The following is a 25932-nucleotide window of genomic DNA, read 5'->3' as shown; positions in this document are numbered from 1 at the left end:
TATTTTTACATGAAATAACAAAGAGCCACTATTTAGTAGAGTATAATAAAATAACTACAAAAACAAGTTTTTGAATTTGTCCCAAATTTTGTGAACAAGAACTGGATTCAATCCCCATGGGAGTTATTAATATAAATATACGACAACAGTGATAAATAACATTTTGTAGAAGAGAGAAAAGAAGTCTAGGCATTTACAGGGCTTGTGACCTGTCATCAGTCAGTTAAAGTGGCCACTCTTTACACACCGTGTAACATTCACCATTCTGCCTATGTTTATTCCTTCAATTCATCCAGCTGTTCATCTTTGTTAAGTTAAGTTGTCACCCACATCAATAAAGGTTTCAGATCTGTAACTACACAAACATAAATAAATAGAAGAATTGAAGGAATGTAGACGTTCAAACATAGGCAGAATGGTGAATGTTACACAGTGTGTAAAGTGGTAATTTAAACCAACCAATGGCATTGCATAAGCCTAGTAAATGCCTAGAATTTCATATTACTTTCTCAAAAATGTTTTTCGACATCTGTTAAAATGAATTTCAATATTTTTTCCACCCACAAGAATTAATTCTGGTCTGGGTTAGTAGGTGAATTATATTTATTTATTTATACTTTGACATTGTCTGTATTATTTTTTTTATACAAAAGAATGTTCCCTCACTGGGGTGTCCCGTGCCGAGGGAAACATTTTACAAAATGTGAAACATGCCTAAGATAAGCTATTTAACAAAGTTAACATAATAATAACAATAAAAAAACGTAATTAATCTAATAAAACTAATTATCATTAACCTAATAAATAGTAAAAAACTAAAATAATCATAAAAAACATAACCAATTTATATAGACCAATAGAATATAATTGGGTTGTGGTTCTGCGGCTAGTGTCTCGGACTAACGGACCAAAGGTCCGTGGTTCGAATCCCATTCTACCCCAACTTGATTCCATTTTCTAATAGTGAGTTATTTACAACTCGTTGAAAATGGCCCTCAAAATGAAATATTTGTGTAAATCAAAAGAACGCAAATATTTATTTTTATTAAAAAAAAATTGAAAAAAAAACAAATTTCAAGATGGAAATGTTTAAGCGGTCATATAAAAATAAAAAGAAGCATAAAAAATAAATAGAACACGGGTTGTGGTGCCAGAGTAATGTCGAAGACTCCAGACTAGGAGGTTCAAATCTTGATCTTTGACCTCTAATTTATTTTCGTTTTCTAACAAATGTCGCTCAAGTTTAATGTCTGAGTAAATTGCTAGAAAGTAAATAAATATCATAAAACATCATATTTTATAAATAATAAATTATGTTTTGTGCTCTCAAGAAACTGTAGCAGGAGAAACTAGCACATCACTCAACTGCAGTGCGGTAACTTCTCGTGTTAAAGGGGGAGTCTTGCATGGGGACATGTTGCAATATTAGGTACCTTTAAAGCTGAACATATTTTGAGTCCCAGAATGATTCTGTATGTTCGTTATGTAATGTTTTTACGACGATACGCCCTAAATCTCGGAAAACCTGTGACCCTTCTACGGAATCCCGGGTTCCGCGGAGCTCCTTTTAGGAACCGTGGGACTTGTGGAGAGATAAAGAAACATGATCAATGGAGTAAATATGAACAAAGTTTTGCAGACAGCAGTCAACCGTAGAAAAGTTGATTATTACATTTTTTTTTTTTTAATATAAATATTTTAAAATAAATTATGACTCATTCTATATGGCTGCGATACGCTCCCACTTGCTTTTTATGATGCACACGCTGAATACTTGCTCTCACACAAATACACAAAACATACCTGTACACTTACTCTCACACAAATACACACAAAAAACCCGTTTTTAAAAAAAAAAAAATATATGGGAGTTGCTTTATTATTTACCTTGTTTATAATATACAAGGTTTATATTTTAAAAAGTGGATTTTTCTGCAATTTAATATCTTAAAATTTATCTAAACTATTGGGATCAGGAGGGATATATTAATGTGGGGCTAATCAGGAATTTCTCAGCATTTGCTCACGTGGAGAGGAAACCACTTAAAACTCTTGAAAAACCCGTTTACATATATAAATATCGAGGCCATTCTGACAAAATGCATTAAATCAACTAATACCCGTATGCAGAGACAAACCTTAAGGTGAGGAAAGTACATTCTATTGTCTTCACCTTCGGGTTATTCCTTGCATTTGAAATTAGAATGTACTTTCCTCACCTTAAGTTTTGTCTCTGCATACGGGTATAAGTGTCAGTCTTTATATATTTTAAATATTTTGTAATATAGGTGCAATATTTTGAGTTCAAATTGTATGCATAGCCAAGAATAAAGATTACTCATTCAAAGCTTTAAAATAAATTAAAATTGTAGGAGAAATACTGCATTGAAAGAAGCTGTAAAAGCGATTATCTCGGAACTTATTTTAATTTCATAGTGCATTCTTTCAATAATGCCTCGATATATAATACAACATATACGCACTAGCCAGGCTCTTTATAGACCCGAGCTTGGAGGGCGAGAACTATTCACGGGGACCCGTCGCAATAGATCTTTACAGGTCTCAGTGACGTCAGGAGCTTGCATAGCACTGACCCCCACCAATAAGGATATGAATACAAAAAATATGAACAAATAAAAAAGTAAATAAATAAATATCACATTCTTGGCATCGCATGAAAACAGTTCTCCATTTTTTATACTATTAGGACCAGTCGGTTTAATTACAATTTTTGTGTGTTCAAATGTTTGTAGACAGATGAGTTATTAAGATTTACAAATTACAACAAAGATGGAGAACATTTTAGAGAAAAAAATGTGGAGGTCTATAGATTTACAAGGCTAATGACCTGTAATTGGCTGGTTTAAGTGGCCACTTTACACACATTGATGCGTTTTTGTTTTTACAAATATGTATATTGTTGAATCGTTCAGCGTAGACTCCATCCTTAAAGCAAATGGTGGAGTATTCAGTATCGAGGAGGTAACAAGTCAAAGTGCACTCGTCCTCGTGAAGTCAATATAGAAGTTTTATTAACAGACGTGACCTGCACTTGCAGTTTCAGATTAATATCGCACCGTTTCGGGAAGATGAAGAAAATAACACGTCTGCATTCTAAAAAACAGCAAAAAAAATACGTATCGAGTATTAACATAAAATTAAAACATTCGGTGTAACATTCACTACTCTGTCTATGTTTGAACATCCACATTTTTTTAACTGTTCCATGGATTTCATTCATATTTTTTAAATTATTCATACGTTTTCGGTAAACTTCGACGCACAGTTAAATTTTGATGCTTTTTGTTGATAATTCTTGATAAAACTCCATAGTTAATGATTATTATAAAATTATAAATAAACTTATCAATGAAACTTCTTGGTTTAATTTAACTTTTTATTATTTTGACCAACGAGCGCTTTCGCCTAAGTAGGCATCTTCAAGACTGGTGAATTAATTCAACATTTACAGTTTTTTTACTATTTTTAACATATTTTGGAGATGGCATGGCGGCCTCCGTGGTGTAGTGGTCAAGACGCTTGACTCACAGACGGAAGGTTCCGGGTTCGATTCCCGGTGAGAACACAAAAATTAAATGTGATTTTTCTCAAGCCTGGGTGTTCTGTGATGTAATTCACCACTGTAATTGGGCCTCCTGGCCTGTTGTGGTGCAAAAATAAAATCAAATAAAAAAAAAAAATAATAATAAAAGATCAAATAAGTATTTTAACAGGGAACAGAAACATAAATATTTACGACTAGTTTGCTAAATAGTTCATTTTTGAGAGTTTTTGGACCGAAATCAGGATTGAACTTTTATAATTTAAAAGGTGGAAAAGGAACACAAGTCTAGGTATTTATTCCAACAACGGCAGTTGCAGACCTGAGATTGTTCGCAGGATTCAAATAGCCAAAGAAGGAATGAACCGTTTGGAGAAGATTTGGCGAGATTGAGGTATATCAATAAACACAAAAAAGCGGTTGATGGAAGTCCTGATATTCTCCGTTTTTCTATATGGGGCTGAAACGTGGAGAATGCGTGCCTACGAGAGGAAGAAAATCGATGCATTCGAGATGTGGTGTTGGAGAAGGCTGCTGCGAGTGCCTTGGACAGCCAGAAGGACGAATGCATCGATACTGGAAGAGCTCCATATTACAACTCGTCTATCAGTGGTGTGTTTGAGAAGGCCAGACAATCTAGAAAAGGCAATAATGTCTGGTCGAGTTGAAGGTAGGACAAGCCGGGGAAGAATCCCATTTAGATGGACTGACCAAATAAAGGTGGCTACGGGGTTAAAATTTAATGAGTCAGTACGTCGGGTTGAGGACTGACTGGAGTGGAACAGACTAATCAGAAGTGTTCATGGTGATCACGATCCTCAGCATTGGGGGACCGACTTGGAAGATGAAGGTATTTACAGGGCGTATGACCTGTCATTGACTGGTTTAAGTGGCCACTTTACACACTCTGTAACATTCACCATTTTACGTATGTTTAAATATCCACATTTCTTCAATTCTTCTATTTGTTGATTAGTGAAGTAAAAGAACTAAAAACTTTTTTGTTGTGAAGATATTCATCTGACTGAATTATTTCAAATACTAGACAACGCTTGAAAACAATTTTTCAATTTTTAAATTTCTTCTTGGACCAGTTGGTTTTATAACAATATTTTTATTTTGCTCAAACGTTTGTATATCAAATTGTTTGTCGCGTGTAAGAAGACATGAATTATTTATAATTTCTTGTAGCATTGAACTTCTTTATTAAGGAAGTAATATTGTATTTGGCTGTCGGCTGAATTTTGTATTAAAAATAATGGTTGCGTGCGGAACAAATGCAAAACCACCTGGGCTCCAAACAAAATTAGTTTATGAAGCGAATAGCTAAACGATGCAGTAAATTAATTGCCACGGCATTCAACTACGTCTGATAATGACGTCATCACCAATCATTTTGATTGACGGATGGAATGACAGCACGTAATGACGCAATGAAAGATTTAACAGCGAAGTGATGTTGAATTAGCGATGCTCATCTATCAATGATCGGAATACCAGCTATAAAATGAATGCAGAGTTTATTCTAAATTTATTGCAAAAGGCAGGGAAAACGTTTTCGAGAGTATAATATGAAAGTCTAGGCACTTACCGGGCTTATGGCTTGTTTAAGTTACTACTTTACACACTGTGTAACATTCATTATCCTGTCTATGTTGAAACATCCACATTTCCTTAACTATACCATGGGTTGAAATTTTCAAAGGAAAAGAGCGAAAACCTAATTAGTGTAGGTGATATTTATCTGGCTGCATTATTTCACCTACTACGCAACGTCTAAAATACTTCACCTTTTTAAATACCAGTAAGTAAAAGTAACAATATTTTTTATTTTAGATGCATATTTGTTTAGATTATTTAAAAAATTTGCCAGATTTGTTGCTGGCGAATAACATGGGAGCTCGGCTCTTATCCAGCTGGAGGTTGACATAAGAAAACGATGTTATATTTATTACATGATTAATAAATAGAGTAACAGAAAGAGTATCTACGTATACGTTTAACTTAAGTTAATAACTTTGTAAGTACTGAACTATCTGACTACATGATAAAACCGAATGTATGAACCGACTGTACCTGTCCAAACTAATTAACTACATACATATACACAATCATTGTCCAGAGTTCATTTTACTTCCTAATGGCATTTTGAGATCGCGTACCTATTCCGGGTTTCTTAGCGATTTAATGTCAGTTTTTATGTTTTGACGATCAATTGTTTGCATACGGGAATGTATGATTCATCTCGTCCCTCAAGTCATGCGGTTTTTACAGACTGGGAAGATTTTGACCGACGCTTTGTCTTCAAAGTACAATTTTACACTTGCGTCCTTGGTGTACCTGTGCTACGCACTTTGCCGCTATTAGAACACTGAGGCTAATTTGAGAAGGGAACTCCTTGATGATTTTCCGAATGTTTGAGTTTACTGTTTACCATATTAATGTATCATATATATATATGCATTTAAAAAAAAAAATATTTTTTATGTTTGTGATCCTATATTTATACTCATGTGTGTCAACTAATTGCTAGTCCCATCTTAACACAGGACTTTTAGTCCCATTGAGTTGGGACTTATGTCTCAAATAATGTACACTTAACTTATGTACGTAAATAAATAAATAATTTCAAACGGAATAAGCTAAAGTTCTTTTGTCTGAAAAACAAATTTAATTTTTAAAATATAAATCGAAGCGTACGAGAATAAATGGGTATAAAAGTACGATTCAAAATTTATATTCAAAGCAATAACTTTGTTGTTATGTATTTAAGAATTAAAATTAAAATATTTAAAAAAAAAATATTATTCATATTTAAATGTGTCATATCAATACGTTGGTTTTACATTTAAGTGCAAATACTACCATGGTGAAAGTGTATGGTGGGATTTGCATTTTAGAGTTATTAGTATGCCCACGAAAAGATGGGTGCGTGTCGAAACCGGTAGACTTAGAAAAGTCGTTAATTCATGGGCAAAATAAAGAAATGAATATACTTTATATTCGGAACCTATTCTCGTGGTCACCAGTTGTGTTAGTTACCAATAACTCGACTATACTATTGTCTCTGTAGTTGGTCCACCAGCGTGTAAACCCTACTGGGAGATGTTTTTATTGCTGCACTGCACTCTTAAATGTGGTGTAGGAAGTCGTCTGAAGTCCTACTTCCAACATCGTACGCGTGCCCCTCACTATGCTCTGCAAAAGGTTGCTTCAAACTTCATAAATAAAAGGAAGTCGGCACTTACATGAGTTTTGAACGCTATTTATCAAAGCAAATATAAAATACAGTTAAATGAACGAGATACGTTATAGAATATTTTACTAATAAAATTGAACTCTGAAGTTTTATTAATTCATTTATTTATTTAATCCAATATATAATACAAATGCAAATTTTACAAAAAAATGTGTTCATTTAATAGGTAAATTCAATAACATTTCTTTTTTATTTATTGATGTAACGACTCCACTGGGCTTCAGGCACGTTCCAGAGTGTCAGTGTTTAATATATTTTAGTACATACTTCCACATCAATCGTCAAGTCACATCAAAATATAATTGGTGTAAAAATTAAAAACCATATAAAAACTATTTTAAAACAAACATTTATGAATAGAATGAGGAAAAACTTTCATTAAATTAAAAATATATTCTGATATACGGAACGTATTCCTCAGCTTCCTGTTTAGTCTTTTTAGTAATTTATTTATGAACTAGAGTTTTGAAAACATTGTTTTTTTATTTTGATTACCGATATATTCATACTTAAAAAGTTTTATAGATAAGGGGCAGTAAAATTATAGTGTCTTTGTCCGTAATTTGTTTTTTTTATTGGTAGCAGAAGTATTGTTTTTTGTTTTTGTCTAGTGTTGTCAATTTGTTGTCCGTCATTATGTCTGTCAAGATTTTGATGAAAATTTCTATTTGCCTTATGTTTGGTAGGTAGGTAGGGCTTTTTGTTGTTTACTCTCAGTAAGCCTTTTTGGGCTTTCATTAATGGCTCTAATATGGTTTTAGTTGTTCCTCCCCATCCTATTATTCCGTAATTGGTTGTGCTAAATCATAGTTTACATTAATTAAGGTTGTTTTGTTTAGAATGTTTCTAATGTTTTTAAATATACATATTATTTTTTTTAGTTTGGTTGCTGTCTTATCTACGTGTATATTCCATCTACTCAAGATATTGTTTATACACATTGATAGTTACTTAAACTATCAATGTGTATGGGTACCTAGATATTTTGTGTGATCGAACATTTTTATGGTTTGGCGGTAACAGCCACTGTTTTTTTGCATTTGTGCATTCATGTTAAGATCATGGAAATATTTTCTACGACGTGGTTGACAATAATTTTGGAAGAGATAGATTTTCGTATTAAGTGGTGGGCTGCAGAGGTAGAGAAGGAAAAGCGACCAGTGCGCCGGTGCTTTTTTATACTTACCTACGTCACTTATCCTATGTGTTGCTAACGTGTCATGTTTGTTGTTGGCGATGCCTACTTCTGAGGCACCACTACCTCTTAAATTAATTTTTAAATGTCTACTACATATGGACGTTATTAGTCAAGTCGTTTTGTTCATTTGATAAGGGAGCGCTCAAAAGCTCCGAAACCGGTCGGTAATTAAGTAAATAATAAGTGGTTTAAAACATAGTATTTTGATTTTAATGTTATAAGCTTGTTTGCTAAATCAAATATTTATTTATTTAAAAATCATGCCTTCGATACATTATTAACAATGTTTTTTGGTGTTTCCGATTGTTTGTAGACTTAAAATATTGTCGATTAATCTAACAAACAAAAAAGAAGCACAAAAATCGGAAATTATTTTTGGGCGTCGCCTAGTAGGTGAACAGTTTTTTCACTTTTATTAAGTCACTGATGGAACAGTTGAAGAAAAACAGATGTTTAAAAATAGGCATAATGGCGAATATTACACATTGTGTAAGGTGTCTACTAAAACCACCCAATGGCAGATCACAAATCTTTTAAATGCTTCGACGTACTTTTCTGTTGCGCTAAACTTTTACATGTATTTTTAAACGTATTTCTTTTGTATTTTATGAATAAAATTCCTTTCCTAATATTCAAGTTTTTTTTAAATCTCAATTGTGATACAAAATGTTTAAATTAAATGAAATCTACACCTCGTTTAAAATTTCATATAACGTATACTTTTGAAACACACGACACGGTTTGAAGTTCCTTAGCACGTGGTCGCATGAACCGCCAACCCTTGTGTCAAGAACTTAAATTTTTAAAGCAGTTTGCACCTTCTTCCGGAAAGTTCTAACACGGGAATCTCGAAGGAAACTACTTTAAGTTAGTGCCGTACTTAGAACCTCACATGGAATTATTCAAAGGAACTTTACCGGTAGTTAAATTATTTATGAACAAGCTTAATAAGAAACGTTATTAAAGTGATTAAGATTATAAACTATGGTTGGGAAAATAATAGAATAACCTTGCACGCCAGTTTACACAAATTATTACGACGTCATAACTATATTCTGTGCAAGTTGTTGTGTGTAGTTTATCATATAAATACGAGTAAATATATGAAAAATATCTCAGATTGCGAGATCCAATATCATTATTGACAAACTTAAAAAATAGTTGTGCGATGGATATAATGGATTTATGATGCAAAATAAATCCTGGAAAAATAACTGTACTCATAAATAATGTACATAGATGATTTTTTTTTCTAAAAATATATGTATGTACCATATATACTAATAAATGCATGACCATCAATGAAAAAAATATTATCTTAATCAATTGGGAGGCGTATTACTTGTCAGAGGCGATTTTGCAGGAGAAGTAATTGAGGCTTTGCCTCACTAAAAAATCACATAAGACACGTGCATAATGCCGCGCGTTGAATGAAAAGCTTTATTTTAAAAATATATGAACCTTAAAAACAACAATATTCCCTTGTTTAAAAACAGTTTTTGGCAACGTACGGGCAATGCACACAACTCCAGTATATTAATTTAGTCCCATTTCTTCAAACAACATGTGCTTAAAGCAAAAAAAATATTTATCTTAACAAACATAATGTTGAATTTACAGTACATAAATGTCAGTTAGGCAGAAAGGAAACGAGCCTCAAACTTTTTAAAACGAGTAAAAACGGAAAACATACTTACTGAACGTCACAGTATTAGTGAGTTTTGACCTTGGGGGGAATGTTTTGACCACAACTCATGAAAACGACAAGTCTGATTTTATTTTCACCTTTAGGACGAAAACGACTTAACTAAAAAAAAAAGCTTTAAAAGAGTTAAGATCATAAAACCACATTCCATATATTAAAGCCTGACTAGTAATTTAAGGTACTTGAATTTTTATTAATTAATTTATTGATTTTTGTTAGTTTTATATAATAATGTAAAGTACCTATATAGTTATGAATATTTGCTTAAGTACCTAGATATAAATGATTTATTTAATTTTAATCATCATTATCATCATTCATCATTCCCTTTAAAAGGATATTTAATATTTATGTAAAAATGTGAAATTAATTCCCCGGTAATAAATATGTATGTAAACGCAATAAATTTATAAATTGAAAATAATGAAATAGTTTAGTCGAAAGCTATCTTCCCATTTCACAATAAGGAAGGTAAGTGCCACTGGAAATCGGAAATGTTGTCTACGCGTGGAAAAAAAAGAGCAAAAAATTATGCTACAAATTTCTTGAAAATCTGTGAAAAAAAAAGATTTTTATCAAAACGAAATACTTTGAACGACGTCACTTGTTTTCCTGAACCAACCAATGATCGAGTTTTTTGATAGGTTTCTGGTTAACGTGGAGCCAACACACCGATTAGCTGAACTCACCTAAGAGAACTTGTGACGTCACACGTGCAGTTATTTCTTTTAAATAATTTTAAAATACTATAGAACTTATAATGCAATACACAAAACCACTTTTTTTTGGCATAGTTTGATAGTCTTTCAACAAATAAGAAAACTCATTTTCTAAATAATATATTTCGTCTTAGTGTGATTAAGTACTCATTAAATTCTTAATAATCACATAATGTTGAAATACTGTAACAAAAAAAAGATATTTCTTCCGTCGTTTTTTCTTTTTGTTCACATTTTAATTTTTAATCTCACCCAATCAGAGCGGCGCCGGCGCTGCTCTAATTCTGCCACCGTTTGAGTCGTGCGGTTTTTTCAAACATTTCGCGCCTTTTTCGAAACTTGCCACCGAAAAGGGAAATTGGTCTTTTACAAAGCTGTCAAACAGACCAGGGGCGGTCTTTTGTCTTCTTTTTTTTACTTTTTTTAACCAGAGAAGGGGTTTTCTCATCCCGCCAGAGGACGCGTATTTTTGTAAATAAAAAAAATAGTGTCGTGGATACGGGTAGATTCCATGTTTTTTTTCGTTAACTCGGGGAGAAGTGTGTTACTTACACCTCTCCTAACTGAATTAACACGAATATTAAGCGTTGTTTAGCCTCTTTTAGGTGGCATAAAATGGTATTTCAAATGAACTTATTTCTCAATCAAATATTTTTTTATGATTAGATTCCGAAAATTTTAGTCCGTAAAAACAATTGGAAAATTTTCAATTTATTTTTTGAACAAATATATTTTTTGATTTTGTTCATAATGTTATTTGTAAATTGGCGGGCTTATTGCCAAATGGCAATTTTTTCAAACCAACCAATTTAATTTTCAAAGTTACAGAACATATTCAATAGAAAAAAAAGATTAAAAAGCTAAAGATATATAAAAATAGAAATAAACGTATTTGTCTTACGGTAAAAAAAAAAACTAACGGTACTTTAAAAATCATCAAAACGTGGTCAAATACGTAAATAAATTTTTATTTGCAATATTTTAAAACGAATGTATTCATTGTTTGTCATTTGCCAAAAGTCAAAAATATTCCAATTGTTGTGTAGATTCAATTATTCACCCTTCTTAAAAAAGTGTTATTATCTCAGTTTCTCTTTTCTATGGCTAGCTTCTTTCTGCATAACTACGTTATTTTTTTAATGATAGGCTGGCCGACTTGAAACCAGTTAAAAAAAACACATAAAGTGATCATACTTAAAAATGGTTGGCATATTTTTTACCATAGTTTTCAGGATCATAAAAGTACGATTAATAAACATTGTAACTTTTCAGGTGCACGTTTTTAATATTCACTATTTAAATATAAAATAACTTTAAATGATTTTTATTCTGGTAGTAAAATAATGAAATATTTCTTGTGAATTTACATAGTGCAGTTGAGAATAAATTTGATAAATTTATCAAAGGGATGCTTTACAAACACCAGTTCCAATCAGGGCATTGTCACACTATTAAGGTTTCGATCACTAAAACTAATTTGAAATAAACTTCGGGAACTTTCCTAACAACAAAATAAACTCAATCCACTCTGAAGTTTGCAACAAAGACAACGTATAACGATTCAGTACCTGACTACCGGGACTTGTATGGAATAATGTACTGAACACAGTGCGGTGCGTAATATTATATTTAATGTCACCTTGATCATAGTTGGATAATTTATAAACCGCCATTTTTGTGAACATCACTTCAAGGGTGCTGTGCAATAAATGAATAAATACCTCATCTCGTCTTGAAGCTACAGACTGCATGGATGGCTGGGATTTATAATCCCTGTTTTCAATTGAGATCTATTTCAACAGATTACAACAGAGAAGAAGAACTTTTTAGAGAAGGCAATAAAGAAGTCCAGGTACATACTAGTTTGATGGTGAAATAATTCAATCACATGAATCTCACCCACATAAATAAAGGTTTTGGCTCTTGAACTGCACAAACATCAACAGATGAAAGAATTGAAGGAATAAGGATGTTAAAATATGGGCAGAATGGTGAATGTTACACAGTGTGTAAAGTGGCCACTTAAACCATCCAATGACAGGTCATAAGCCTTGTAGATGCCTGGACTTCTATATTGCTTTCTCTAAAAAGTTATTTTTCTTTGTTGATATCTGTAAATATAAAAAGCTCTCCAGGGAGTTTAATCCTGTCCTTGTCTACAAAAATTTGGACAAACTCTAAAAATTGTAGATCTATTTCAAATTTTAAAAAAAAGGAGCTTGATTAAAGTACGTCTTCCGGCTACAGAGCGCATGGACGGTAAGAAATCTTAATTTAATGGACAATTAAGTTTTGCGTTTTGATATATTTAAAAAAAAAGTTGTTCTTAAAAATAGAAGTCGGATTACAACAAGTCTTGCTGCTACTAAATGAATGGACGGCTGAAATTCTAGACAGAATTACAGTATGTAATGGTTGATAACATTTACATATGGCAGCTAGATTACCAATCGTCTTGCAGCTACAAAGCGCATAGACAAGTGGAATTCTAGCAACTTAAAGTGGTATCAATAAATGTACAAAAAAAATATTACATTAAGCAAAGTAATGCATTTGTCAAATGTTCATGCTAAAAGGTAAGCAATAAAAAACTAAATGAAATAAGCACTGTTTTAACATAATGGTTATCAAAATAAAGATATATATCCGATGAATAGCAATTGTAGATTGTGGGAAGTTACTGCTGCCATTATTATAAATAACTCATATAGCGCCATTTTTGTAATTCATTACCTCAAGGGCGCTTTACAAAAGGATTATATAAAGATATAAATTAAAATTAAAGTTTTTAAATTTTTAATTTCAGATAAACAATGTACTTTGTCACCACATGCTAAAGATTTACTAAAATGATTTAGAAAACAAGTGGGTTTTAAGTTTTTTCGTCAACATCACTTCACTCTCACAGTTTCGCATCTCTGCTGGAAAGGCATTCCATTCGTAGGGGCTGCGACCGCAAATGCGCATTCGCCGAATTTAGTGCGCTGTTTGTGTAGATGTATAAGAACTTTTCCTTTCGCCGTAAATGTAGCTGATCTAAGCGTAAAACGCCTGTCACCTAGTTCATCTAGAATGCTGAGATCCCTTAGATATTCTGGAGCAGAGTTGTGCAGTGACTTAAACATAAGCCAACAGAGTTTGTATTCCACCCTATGTGGAAAATGTAGCCAGTGTAATTCCCGAAGTAATGGAGTGATATGCCTGAACTTAGACATTCCAAAAATAAGTCTCGCTGCGGTATTCAATACAGACTGTAGGCGAGTCATGTGGCTAACTGGCTGCTTGATAATTCCTGGAAGATGGTAGATGCACATGTGTAGTTACAGAGGGATGATGCCTATTGTTCAAATTACTTTGGTCCATATTCAATCTATCTATCAATCCTTAAGGGTGTATAGGGAATTTAATTGACAAACCAGTTTTTGGAGCAGTAAAATATGGCATGTGCATAAAAGCATTTTAAACTCTATCTTCTCAACGATGTGTAGGTAGTACTCGTTGCATCTAATAACTTAAATATCTCTATAAACCTAGTCTCTCGATTATCATTCACTTTTCACACCTGATGGTGCATAAAGCCTTGCATTGTACACCAATCACCGCATATCTAGATTATTTTTGTTACATGAAGGTGAGAAATTGAACCTCGTTGGTAATGTAAGTTGTCTGCCTCGCGATTTAGTGGTCAGCGCGTTTGCTTCACTCTTAATAATACAGGTTTTTTTCATTTCATTTCATTTTTTTGCACCACAACAGGCCAGGAGGCCGAATTACAGTGGTGAATTACATTACAGAACAACCAGGCTTGAGAAAAATCACATTTTTAAATTTTTGTGTTCTCACCGGGAATCGAACCCGGAATCTTCCGTGCGTGAGTCAAGCGTCTTAACCTATACACCACGGAGGCCACACGGAGGTATACACGGAAGCAAGAGAGACAATTACATGCGTCCTACGCGCGATTCGCAAAGTTGCCAGTAGCTCCACAGTAGCTCTCCGAGCTTCGTTGTTGAGTTGCTGCGATTCATGTTTAGGCAATTATATTTTTAATAATCATCACTTTTGACTTCAGATATACATAATTGAATCAATCGCCAATGGATTGTGTATTTTTCCAATTAAATATCCATTCCGCCATGGACTTTAAATATTAATTTAAAAATGTGTTTTTACTCAAAAAAAATTCTTAGTCGCTGGAATGCCATCTGAAGCGTAAGACTGATCATATTATCTTCATGTAAAAAAATCAAGATACGCTGCGATTGGTGTACTTATGCAGTGCCCTATGCACCATTAGGTGCGGAAAGTTATTTATGATGATGATTCATGCAATAGAGGAGCTAAGTACCTGCTTCGCACCGCTTTGTTTTTGTCAAGTGGTATGTGTGCGCAAAAGGCCTGTGTGTGTAGGTGGGCCAGTGGCGGCGGCAGGGTGGGGGCAGTTCCAATCAGATATTGAATTAACCAAGCCCCGCGCGGCCGGAATACAGATCGCCTCTGCCTATCCCTGCCCCGCCCCTGCTCCCCGGTACAAATGACTAATTTTCGAGACGACTTATTTGGCGGCGCAGCGCGCATCGTAAACAGCGATACATGAAACTAACTCAGACGAGGCAGGTACAAGAGGTACAGGAGGATCGTGGAACTTCAGGCCCGAGGAAACTGCTGTAGTTCTTTGAAAACTTGGCTGTAAGATTACACCAGTCAACATTTTATAATTCAGTGAAAAAAACACCCCTTTAAATAAATGAGATTATTTCAACTTTCATATTTATAATTGAATGTTAAAAGGGCAAAAGTCACACATTTGGTGATTTCGACATTTAAAAAAAAAATATTAAAAAATATATATATTCTAGTTTTCATTCAATATAAAAAAGGCTCTAATCTAATAAATAACTATGAGAAAATTGTGACAGCGATGTGGTAAAAATTACAAAGTTTTTAATTTGAAATACAAAGAATACAAAGACAACAAAATAAAATTCTTAAACTAACATACAACCTACCCTACCTGACCTCTTCGACTGAACTGTACAAAAAAACACACCAGTTTGACATAAACTACTTGACTAAAATTGAGACCTTAAAAATTGTGCACAAAATAACACTGGGAAACATACAAGACATAATATTAGTCAAAAATGCTGACATACACAAATATAACACCAGACAACAACAACACTATCATATTGAAAAAGCAAAGACAAACACAGGACAGTCAAAAATACTACAAAATGGACTTAAACACTACAACGACCTACCTTACTACTTGAAAACTTTTACTGGAGACAAATTTAAAATCAGTCTGAAAAAGCACATGATGACTGAACTAACTAGACTAGACGAGACATAAAATGACTAGACAATATTAAATTTCTAATGTAACCCTAACGGGTTTTTTCAAATTGTAAATAAAAATAAAAAAAAATAAAAAAAATATATATATATATATACAAAAAAATGTACCTTAACACTAGAATATTCATAGTCCCTGGACTGGCACCTGTAGCGTAAGGCTGGTCATCTTACCTTCATATAACAAAAAAAATGATCGAGATACGCTGCAATCGGTGTACCAATGCAGTGCCCTATGCACTATTAGGTGCGGAATGGGAATGCTGAGGATGATGCTGTTTGAAATGTTTATTTCTGAGTATTTTAGTTTTTCATTTTCTTCCCTCCTAACCCCTTCCTCTCTTCATAGTAAAGTGTAGATATTTAGTCAATTTTAATTTTTTGTAATACATATGCATATCAATGTTTCGTTTTATAATGAAAATGTAATAATATACTAACAATATGTTCACATACCACATATGAAATCCTTCGCCCTTATGCATTAGTATGTAAATTGTTTATGTATTTCAAGTGTTAAAATAAATGTTTTAAAAATCTCATATACCACAAATAAACCATTTTTCAGAAGAGAGTTTAAACCGAATAGAACAGTTTTACTTCTGTTTTTATATATTTCAATGAAATATATTATCTATGTATCCTTAGTGGATTGTATAGAAATTAAAAAATATATAATTATTTATTTATTTATTTTATTTTATTTTTTCACCACAACAGGCCAGTAGGCCCAATTATAGGGATGAATTACATCACAGAACACCCAGGCTTGAGAAAAATCACATTTTTAATTTTTGTGTTCTCACCGGGAATCGAACCCGGAACCTTCCGTGCGCGAGTCAAGCGTCTTGACCACTACATTACGGAGCCGGCCGTAAATTTAAATATTGCAAAAACGTTATTATGACATTTACTATTTTTAGACATATTTGAACCTTCGTGGTTTTTTGTGTAAACAAAAAAATTAATTCGTACGAACAATTTAAATGAAAACAGCGAGTATTAAAAAATAATTGTTGTTGTCAAATTTTCCATATTTTGATACACTGTTCAAACAAACGAATATCCCGAACACCTTTGAATTGTCAAACAATGAGTGATCAAGGCGCTACATAGTGGTTGAAATGCTAATTAAAGGATATTTTTGGTTCAATCATACTAATAATTAATCCACAAATGCGGTTTTCATAACAACATCGTATTTTTAACTGTAAATTTGAGGAACCTACGTTTATTTTGATATTTAGAAAGAACGATTTGTATGAATACATAGACAAAATAATAAAATCATATAATACCGTTACGGAAAATTTTCGACGTTGGATGTTTTTAGAACGAGGTTAAGCCTATTTACATAATTTAATGAACTTTAAAAAAATATTTTGCTCATTAAAAATCTACCAAATACTCATTTTCTAAATACGAGGACGATAAATTCGTTTAAAATATCAGAAAGCTTCTATCATTCGAATTCTAAATTAGTTTTTCGAAATTAATACTAGGGAACATTTAAAACGAGTTTGTATTTATTTTTTATTTACCATTTTTCGTTTAAATTTTGTGCATTTTGTATGACATAATATATGTGACGCTAAAAAACAAGCGTGGCCATCTCCCGCTACCGTGATTTTTGGTTAATATTAATGCTCACGATGTTTTACAGAATAATATTAAGTTTAAGCTACCCAGTCTCTTTTATTTTTGAATAAAAAAACAATTTAAAAATGGTATTATTTTTCAAAGTGGCTATGTCCATTGAGTGTTTTAAATCAAACGCGTCAATATCCGTTCGAGCCAATCAGATCGTAGCATTTTATCAAGATGGCTCGCATTGCCCAAAAAATTGTCGTTCTTGCGGTGTGTGCTCTTCAAGTTTTTAAGTGTATAACAATGGAAAACAACACGACTAATATAAAAAAAGTGACTGCAGATAAAGCACAAAAGGTTACCATATCTAATTACAGCATTAAACATACAAATACGACTGAAAAACTGTAAGGTGATTTCGAAATTCAACTGTTTTATGACAGTTAGCGTCAAACTTGCTAGGGCTGTCCCTATCTACATTATTTTTTCGTAATCGTTTTTTCGGCGTTTTTTAAAAGTATTTGTTATATTATTTAGTTATCTATGTTATTTAATAGCCTAAATAAAAATATTTTTTTAAAAACCTGTGAGTGATAATTTATTGTAATAACTTCGTTCGTTTAATTCAATGAAGCAAACCAATTAAAAAAGAAATCAATTATGAACTTTTTTTACACATATATAACCATAACTAAAAGAAAATAATAAAATCATACGTAGGCATAGCCTGTATTTAAATGGGTAAAAAGTTCTACTGTACAAACATAAACTTATAATATAATTATTGATATTTTTACCCATAAAATTAAGAATAGCCCAGAAACCAAATACGTGCATTAAACAGAAGGCGACTAAACTACTCTTAAAATAATAGTTTTACGTTTTGACCCATTAGTTTCTTTATAGACGTCGCTCAGTACGCAACTCCGTATTTTAATTCAACTATGTCGTTTTGTGTCGTTTTAGAGTGTAGAAAACATGCTGGGATCTTAAAGAAACAAGATAGGATTACATTTAATGTATAATTAGCAAATGTATGTGTAAGTAGCAAATGCATTACTTAAAAATTGTTTTTTTTCCATCTGTCAGATTGCCGAAGAAAACAAAATGGACATTCGTTAGTGTTGCCCAGGTAGTAATTTTTTAAAACATTATTTTGCTCATCTAATGTGGAAACAAATGAAAATTGGACCTCGGATTAAACAACGCCGTGGTGAACATTTAACCAACATTATCTTATTTGATTACAAGCTTCCAAAATGGAATGCCAACTAGACGAATGTGAGCATTTTCGACACCTCCATTTGTTCGCGTTCAATCGAGGGAATTAAATAGAAAACAAAAAAGATAATAAAATTAAATAGTATGCGTAACCTAAAAGCAAATAAAATTAATTGAATTTTCGGAGATCTTTTTTACTTTTTTTTACCATACGTGTACATATTTTTTTTATTTATCTTTTACCATTTCTTTTACTAAAATTTTTAATATTTTTTTTGACAATGTATTTAACTGTGTTTTTCACTATATTTATTACCATCAAATTTTATAAATGTATTAATTACTGTTTTTCTTTTTTTTACTGTTTTGAATGCATTGTTAAGTGGGTATCGTGAAACTACCTTAAATATCCCAAAATTTACTGTCCCACATTTAAATATACAGAACTAACCTGCAAAATGTTATGAAAGAGAGGATATGGCAGAGAGTTATGAAAAATACACTACAACACCCAGGCCAACCAATTTTTTTTTGTTGTTTTTTTTGTTTTGCACCGTTGCCCATCTAATCAACTATGATAAATTCAGATTGTTAGTCTGACAAGAAAATACCTTGTAGTTAGCGTTGGTAATTGCATGTTTACGGAATCAACCTTTTGTTAACTTTTATGTAGGGCGTCGGAGTTAAGTAGTTTTTCAATACAATGGTCTAGTAATACCAAAATTTAGAAATCAATATGGACAGTGTACGTTGAATTATATTGTCCTAAAACTATTGAATATTGTACCACTTGCCTTAAAAACAAGTCATAATAAAAAACAAATTACGCCTTTATAACCCAAGTGGTTAGAAGACACAACGTTTCCGTACTGATTTATTCTTTATGTAAAACTTTTACTTAAAAAAATTAAACTTTTATATGTCGCTGAATACATTTTTACTATTTCCATTTCTTATTTTACTAACGTATTTTAGATCTTAATTTTAATATGCAAATTCGACAATTGTTTTGTTAGAAACATTCTTTTTTTTCTTTTCTTTTTTTAACTTATTTTGTTTTATTGCACTCAGTGCTTTTACAATTAATTTCTCGAAGTTTCAAATATATTCAAGTATACGTTTATTTTTTAATTAAATTTTTTTTTTCTCCATTTTTCTTCTTTAAAAAAAAAATTCAAAACCATTTACTTTGGTTTCGTTCGGGTTTTTCATTTCTTTCTTCTTAACACTGTTTTTTTATTTTTCTAAAGCACCAAAAAAAAATATGAGTGCATGTTCATTATTTTATAGCTGTACTATTTTATTTAAATCTCAATAAAAACTTATGTCTGAACACTCGATGACAAACTATTATTCAATAGTCTATCGAGACATATAAAATGATTTAAAACTTTATGTTTTTATTCTTATAATGTATATATATTGAATTAAGATGAATATTTTATTGAATTAAGACTCGATTATCATTAAAAAACGAAAAAAACAAAACTAAATTATCTAAGTCTTTAATATGTTTATTTTCTAAAATATATTTCCAGTCAAATAATTTCTTTAAAAAACAGTGTAATTAAACACAACAATGTTGTATGGGCACTCGCAACACTGGACACATGAGACTCCAGGTGCTAGGCCTGCCAACACAAAGGCGCAACACGGCGCTAACGACCAGAAACTTAAACGATACACTCCCGATCACCATTGATTCTGTTTGTCTTCAAAACGACCTTGCTACTCACTTAAAATATTTTACGTAAATTGTTACAATTTCCACGGCTAGGTTTAACAGTAATGCTCGGTATTCATTTGTTGTATATTATTAAGTATGTAGGTATTTCTTATGATGATTAAGTTTTAAATAAAGCTGCAGACGAAACATGCAAGTTTAAATATTTTGTTTTATACACGCCACCTCGCAAGAAAACATTGTTAAAATAATAATTCTATACAATTATCATAACCATACGAAACAGATTCTACTACAGTTGCATAACTGGGTATTTTATTTTGAGTAATTTACACTCGAGGATTTTTGACGGTAAAAATAGCCATTAAAATATGCCGGAAAAATGCTATGTGCTTTTGCCGTCAAAATATATACTAGAGAGTTTTTTTTTAAGTATTTCCAATGTGAACAAATCATTTACAGTGTTGATTAAAAAAAAATACCTCAAGTCCACATATGTGTACCCAGGTCTGTCAGAGGTTATTACAAGTTAACTCAGTTTTTTTCGTTGGAATAAAAATATATAATATGGATGCTGTCTTCATTATTATCCATATACGTATATATATATATATATATATATATAATCTTTGAATAAACTTAATAGTGATGCATAACTATTTGTAAATATATATTTTAATTTTATTATTGTGTTTATTAAATTACATATTCTACCATATATGTAAATGTGTTACACTTATTACTAATTTGTTTTATTTTGTATTTATTTTTACTATCAACTAATTATCGAAATTATTAGAAACATACTGCCATGTTTTATTGTATAACTTTTCTGCATTCCATTTTTTTTTATGTATAAAGTTTTATTATTTATATTTTTCTATCATTATTTTGTAAATTATTTTGTTGGATAATATGTTAATAAATGTTTTTGATTTATATATAGAAGAATCCCGACTTAACACGAAATTTTCTAACAAGTCGAGAAATAAAAATATATTTGTGCTCTATGTTGAAATTGTGTATTTTGTGCATTAAATAAAAATATAGCAATATGGTCATTAGGGATAATGACATTATCCGATATAAGCTTTTCATACAATTTGACAACTTGAGTGTGAAAGAAGAAATTAAATCAGAAGAGTTAAATTAAATTTAAATCACAATTGACGTATTAAAAAGTTACTCGTTTATCAAAATAAAGGTTTTTTTTATTATGAGCAAAACCGATAGAAAAACCCTCGGTTTTTAAAACGGGTTTTTGGTTTGTGGAGGGAATGATTTTACTATTGAGGAGTATCAAATTAGAATTCATATATGTTTTCGTCACTGAGAAAGTTTATAGATGCTCTTTTGAAATTTTGAAATTTAAAAAAAATGTGGTGTAATTATTACTTGCGTATTTCAAGTTTGGGAATGTGCATATTTTAATGATACAAATTGAATTTAAACATTATTAGTAAGGCCTGCATTATATTTCCTATTACTTATATTTTATGCATTCATGATCCGAACCGTAGAAGTTACTCAGCAACAGGCAGGAGTATAATTTATGGATATTGTATATTTCTGTTCCGCGAGGAGTTAGCAGCTCTCCGTCAGAGATTTCCCATCTTTGGGGTGGGCGGGTGAGGGGTGAACGGGTGGGGGTGCAAATGGAAAAAAGGAAAACAAAAAGCTGACGTCGCGGTAAATTACTATTCGTAACACCGCTCAAGTGTGTGACATGTAAATTATATCTCCGATCTCTGCTAACTCCCCCAGTTTCTTCCTTTTCATCAGGGCTGAGTGTCCTGGGAACATTGGGCGCTGTGCACCGTACACTGAACTGCTGCGCGCTGTATGTTCAACGCGTGGCTTTAGGGTAGTTCCACCCTTTTTGCATTTAAAAAAGGAACATTGGTTTTTAACGGACCACAACATTTTGTTATCTAGAACAAATCTGCATTTATTAACATATCGTGTGGGACAAAAAAACCTTTTTTTTATTAAAATTTATATTTTAAGCGTTAAACACAGAGGTTATTCATTATAATGAAATAAATATAATACAACTTTTTTTAAACTACTTATATAAAGCAGAATAAGATTCATCAGTGAAATATACTTCGATAAAGAAGCTTGTGTAGCTTCGAAACCAGCCAGTAGAAAAAATAAAAAATGGTGTTTAAAAATAAATCTTTTGTCTGTATATTTATTTTATTGTCCGCCTTGTGGTTTAATGATCAGCACGTTTGTCTATTATATTATATATTTTTTTGTATTTGTGTTTTGGTCTCAGGTTTGATTCTCAGCGTGCTTGACAAGGCACGTGTATTTGGGTTATGGTCCCGTGGCGGATAAATCGACATTTCCGTAAAATTACGAAACATAGGATTTCCTTCAACTTTGCATAGGAGAGGTTTGAATTTCTTTTGACGCTTCATACCACATCTTGATTACTTTAAAAGTATTTAATTTGATACTTGGGTTAGTTTTTTTTTTTCAAATCTATACCATAACGCAAGCCTTTTAGGGTCAAATATAAAACAGGAAATGTCGCATTTTTTTCAAATCCGTCGTTGTTCCGACCCGATTAAGACAAAACGATCCGAAGTTCAAATCACACCATATCACAGCTCCACTTTTTGTTTTCTCGCGCTAGTTATTTTCGACTTTAAGGAAATAGTCTAGAAATTTAACCAAAAAACAAAACTTTATTCTTCGATAAAAAAGTCCATATTGTTAACCGTGAAACTGTGTACTCATATATTCTTGTTATATCATTTTTTTAAATTTTAGTACATAACACGAAACGCACTTAAACAAAAACATTTCACTAAACAAGATTCACTTTTAAACATTCTTGTAAAATTTTAGTATTTTTAATAAAAATTCCTTGTTCGTGACTTTAAAAAAATATATTATATTCATCTAAAATTGATTAAATTTAAATAAGAAAACGAAAAACATTAAACAGTTAATTAATGTATTGTTAACCGACCCAATTCGTTATTTTTCATTAATTTCTTTTGTATTTTTTGCACCACAGCAGACCAAGAGGTCCGGTCCAATTACAGTCGTGAATTACAGTTTCAAACAACCGGGCTTGAAAAAAGACACAATATTTTTTTGGGATCTAACCGGGAATCGAACCCGGAATCCTCCGTGCATGAGACAAGCGTTTTAGCCATTACGCTACTGAGATCACCTTCGTTTTCGTTAATAATGCCCAGCACTTATTAACAACATTACATGGTTCAATAAAACAAGAAATTTGTTTTTCAGTTTATAAACGACATCAAGGTTGCGTGTTTAAGAAAACCACATTTTTCCCGAAAACTAATTTTATGAATATTAATCAGCAAGTAATTGAATAAATTAAATTAATTATGTTTTTTTTCGTAAGAAAAGCAGTTCTCTGTCAACCCTGCTACCCCTATTCTACGCACTTCCCCTTACTCTTGCCTACCCGATTCATGACACTGCATAATAATTTATTGTAATTCTGTCTTACCATTAAAACGGGTTTCCATTTCTCATCATCCTCAAAAAGATGGATGAAGTGTCTAGGGCTGGTGACGAACTAATATCCTACATTTGTTTTATATTAACTAAAAAAAGATACCCTAACAAATACAACGAAAATTTTAACGCTGTTTTTGATATATCATCCGCTTTTGGTAATAACTTTACAGCTTTATAACATTCTTAATTATTTTGCTCATGTTTATACGTAAACATTTATCCATTTTTTTGTTGTTAATTTTCGTAAAGTATGTCGTGATCCTTGTTCAATATTCTCCTTATTTGTCTTTCTTAAAAAAACAATCTGCCCTTTGAATTTTTTTATTCAATCACACATTTTTTCGTACTCCCAGAAGTTAGTTAGAAATAATATAGTAACAAGAAGTAATATATACATAAAACAGAAATAATATAAGAGGTTAAGTATATAATACAATGATAAAAAAATAATTTATAATAAATATTTATATAGTCAGAAATATAAAACTAAAACAAAAACTTAAAGCTTCATTTTACCTTCCACGAAACTCCTAAAGTGGTAATATTTTCGATTCATATTGTCATTTTTTGATATTCAATAGGACCCTTGTAGCTTGTTGTACTCACTACAAGCAAGGCACAAGGAGATCTGAGAGACCCAAGAGACCTTAGACTATACCTTGTCTTGCGTGATCTAGGTACGTGAATATTTGGACTTATATTATACTGTCGTATATTATACTGTTGGATGTCACGATTAAAGGTCTAGCCAATATAAGTGAGAGTTTTCATTGACGATTTGAAGCCCCGTTTTTGCGATCTCATAGTACGGTATGACAAATAGGAAAATGTCCATGTATCTATAAATCTACGAAGACATTTTCTTATTCTTCTTATAAGGCGGTTTCTTTCCACTGCTGGATGTAGGCCTTTTTCAATTTTTCCATATTTTTCTGTCCTGGGCACTCTGTTTCCGTCCATGTTCCACGAGTTCGACGATATCGTCAGTCCATCTTCTCTGAGGTCTCCCGACTTTCCTTTTATTTTCGTATGGTCTCCATTTTAGTATTCGGAGGTCCACCTATCAACTTCTTGTCTCACCACATAACCCGCCCACTGCCATTTTTGTCTTCTCATTCTTTTTGCGATATTGGTCATCTTTATCTCTTCATTCGGTCTCTTAAAAAGACGCCCAACATGTGTCTTTCCATGGGCCGCTGAGTGCACTACTTCTGTGAACAATTCTGACATGGTTTCAAGATCGTATGTTGTCACCGGCAGAATACGAGAGTTGTTAACTTTGGCCATCAGATTGTTTGGAATTTTCTCATTTCTGAAAACGTGTTTCAGCTTTTCAAAGGCAGCCCAACTTAACCCAATTCATCTAGGCAGTTCCGCAGTTTGATTTAGTTTTTCCAATTTGATTTTGTATTCCTACAACAAAAGCATGCATTTATGAAGTAAGCGGTGTTATCACTCCTGATTTGAGATGATGACAGACACTTTCTATGTCTGCCTAGATCATGTCATCGTATAAATAGATTCTATGATTGTTTAGGTTAAGTTAATCCATTGTATTACATATCATTAATGCCGATATATTAGGGCTCTCATAAATCTGTTAATTGGCTATTTTAATTTTAAATTGAGTTTTTTGACCAATTATTTGATGGGTTTTGCTTATGTTAGACTGGTTCAGGATAAAACCGTTTCTTTAAAAAAGATAAGAATTAATATTCAGCTTTGACAAAGGAACAGTCGTATTCTATAACCCATCGGATTATTGAATTAATTTTAATGATTTCACACAAACCGTTCAGTTTGTTAAGCTTACTAAAGTAAAAAAAAAATTAAAAATAATCGTTTGTTTTTTTTATTTATTTAATGTATTTTATTTATCAAAAATCATTTTTAACTCTTTAAAATCTGTGCTACCAAAATTTCTTTACGAGATGTGATTTTGTTTTTTTGATGTTTTTTTTTAAAAACTAATCAACAGGCCCATGTAAGCCCAAACAGATAAGCAATAATGATAATGTATAACACTTAATCTAAACTGTCTTAAAATCTATTAAAATTTACAAAAGGTATTATTTACAAAAGGTATAAAATCAACATAAATATAAATATGTTGTATTTTTTCAAGCGAAGAC

This window comes from Micrasema longulum, unplaced genomic scaffold (genome assembly GCF_059751315.1).
Source record: "Micrasema longulum isolate JH-2025_06_02 unplaced genomic scaffold, ASM5975131v1 h1tg001018l, whole genome shotgun sequence".
NCBI lineage: Eukaryota > Metazoa > Arthropoda > Insecta > Trichoptera > Brachycentridae > Micrasema > Micrasema longulum.
Note: the sequence above shows the minus strand (reverse complement) of the source record.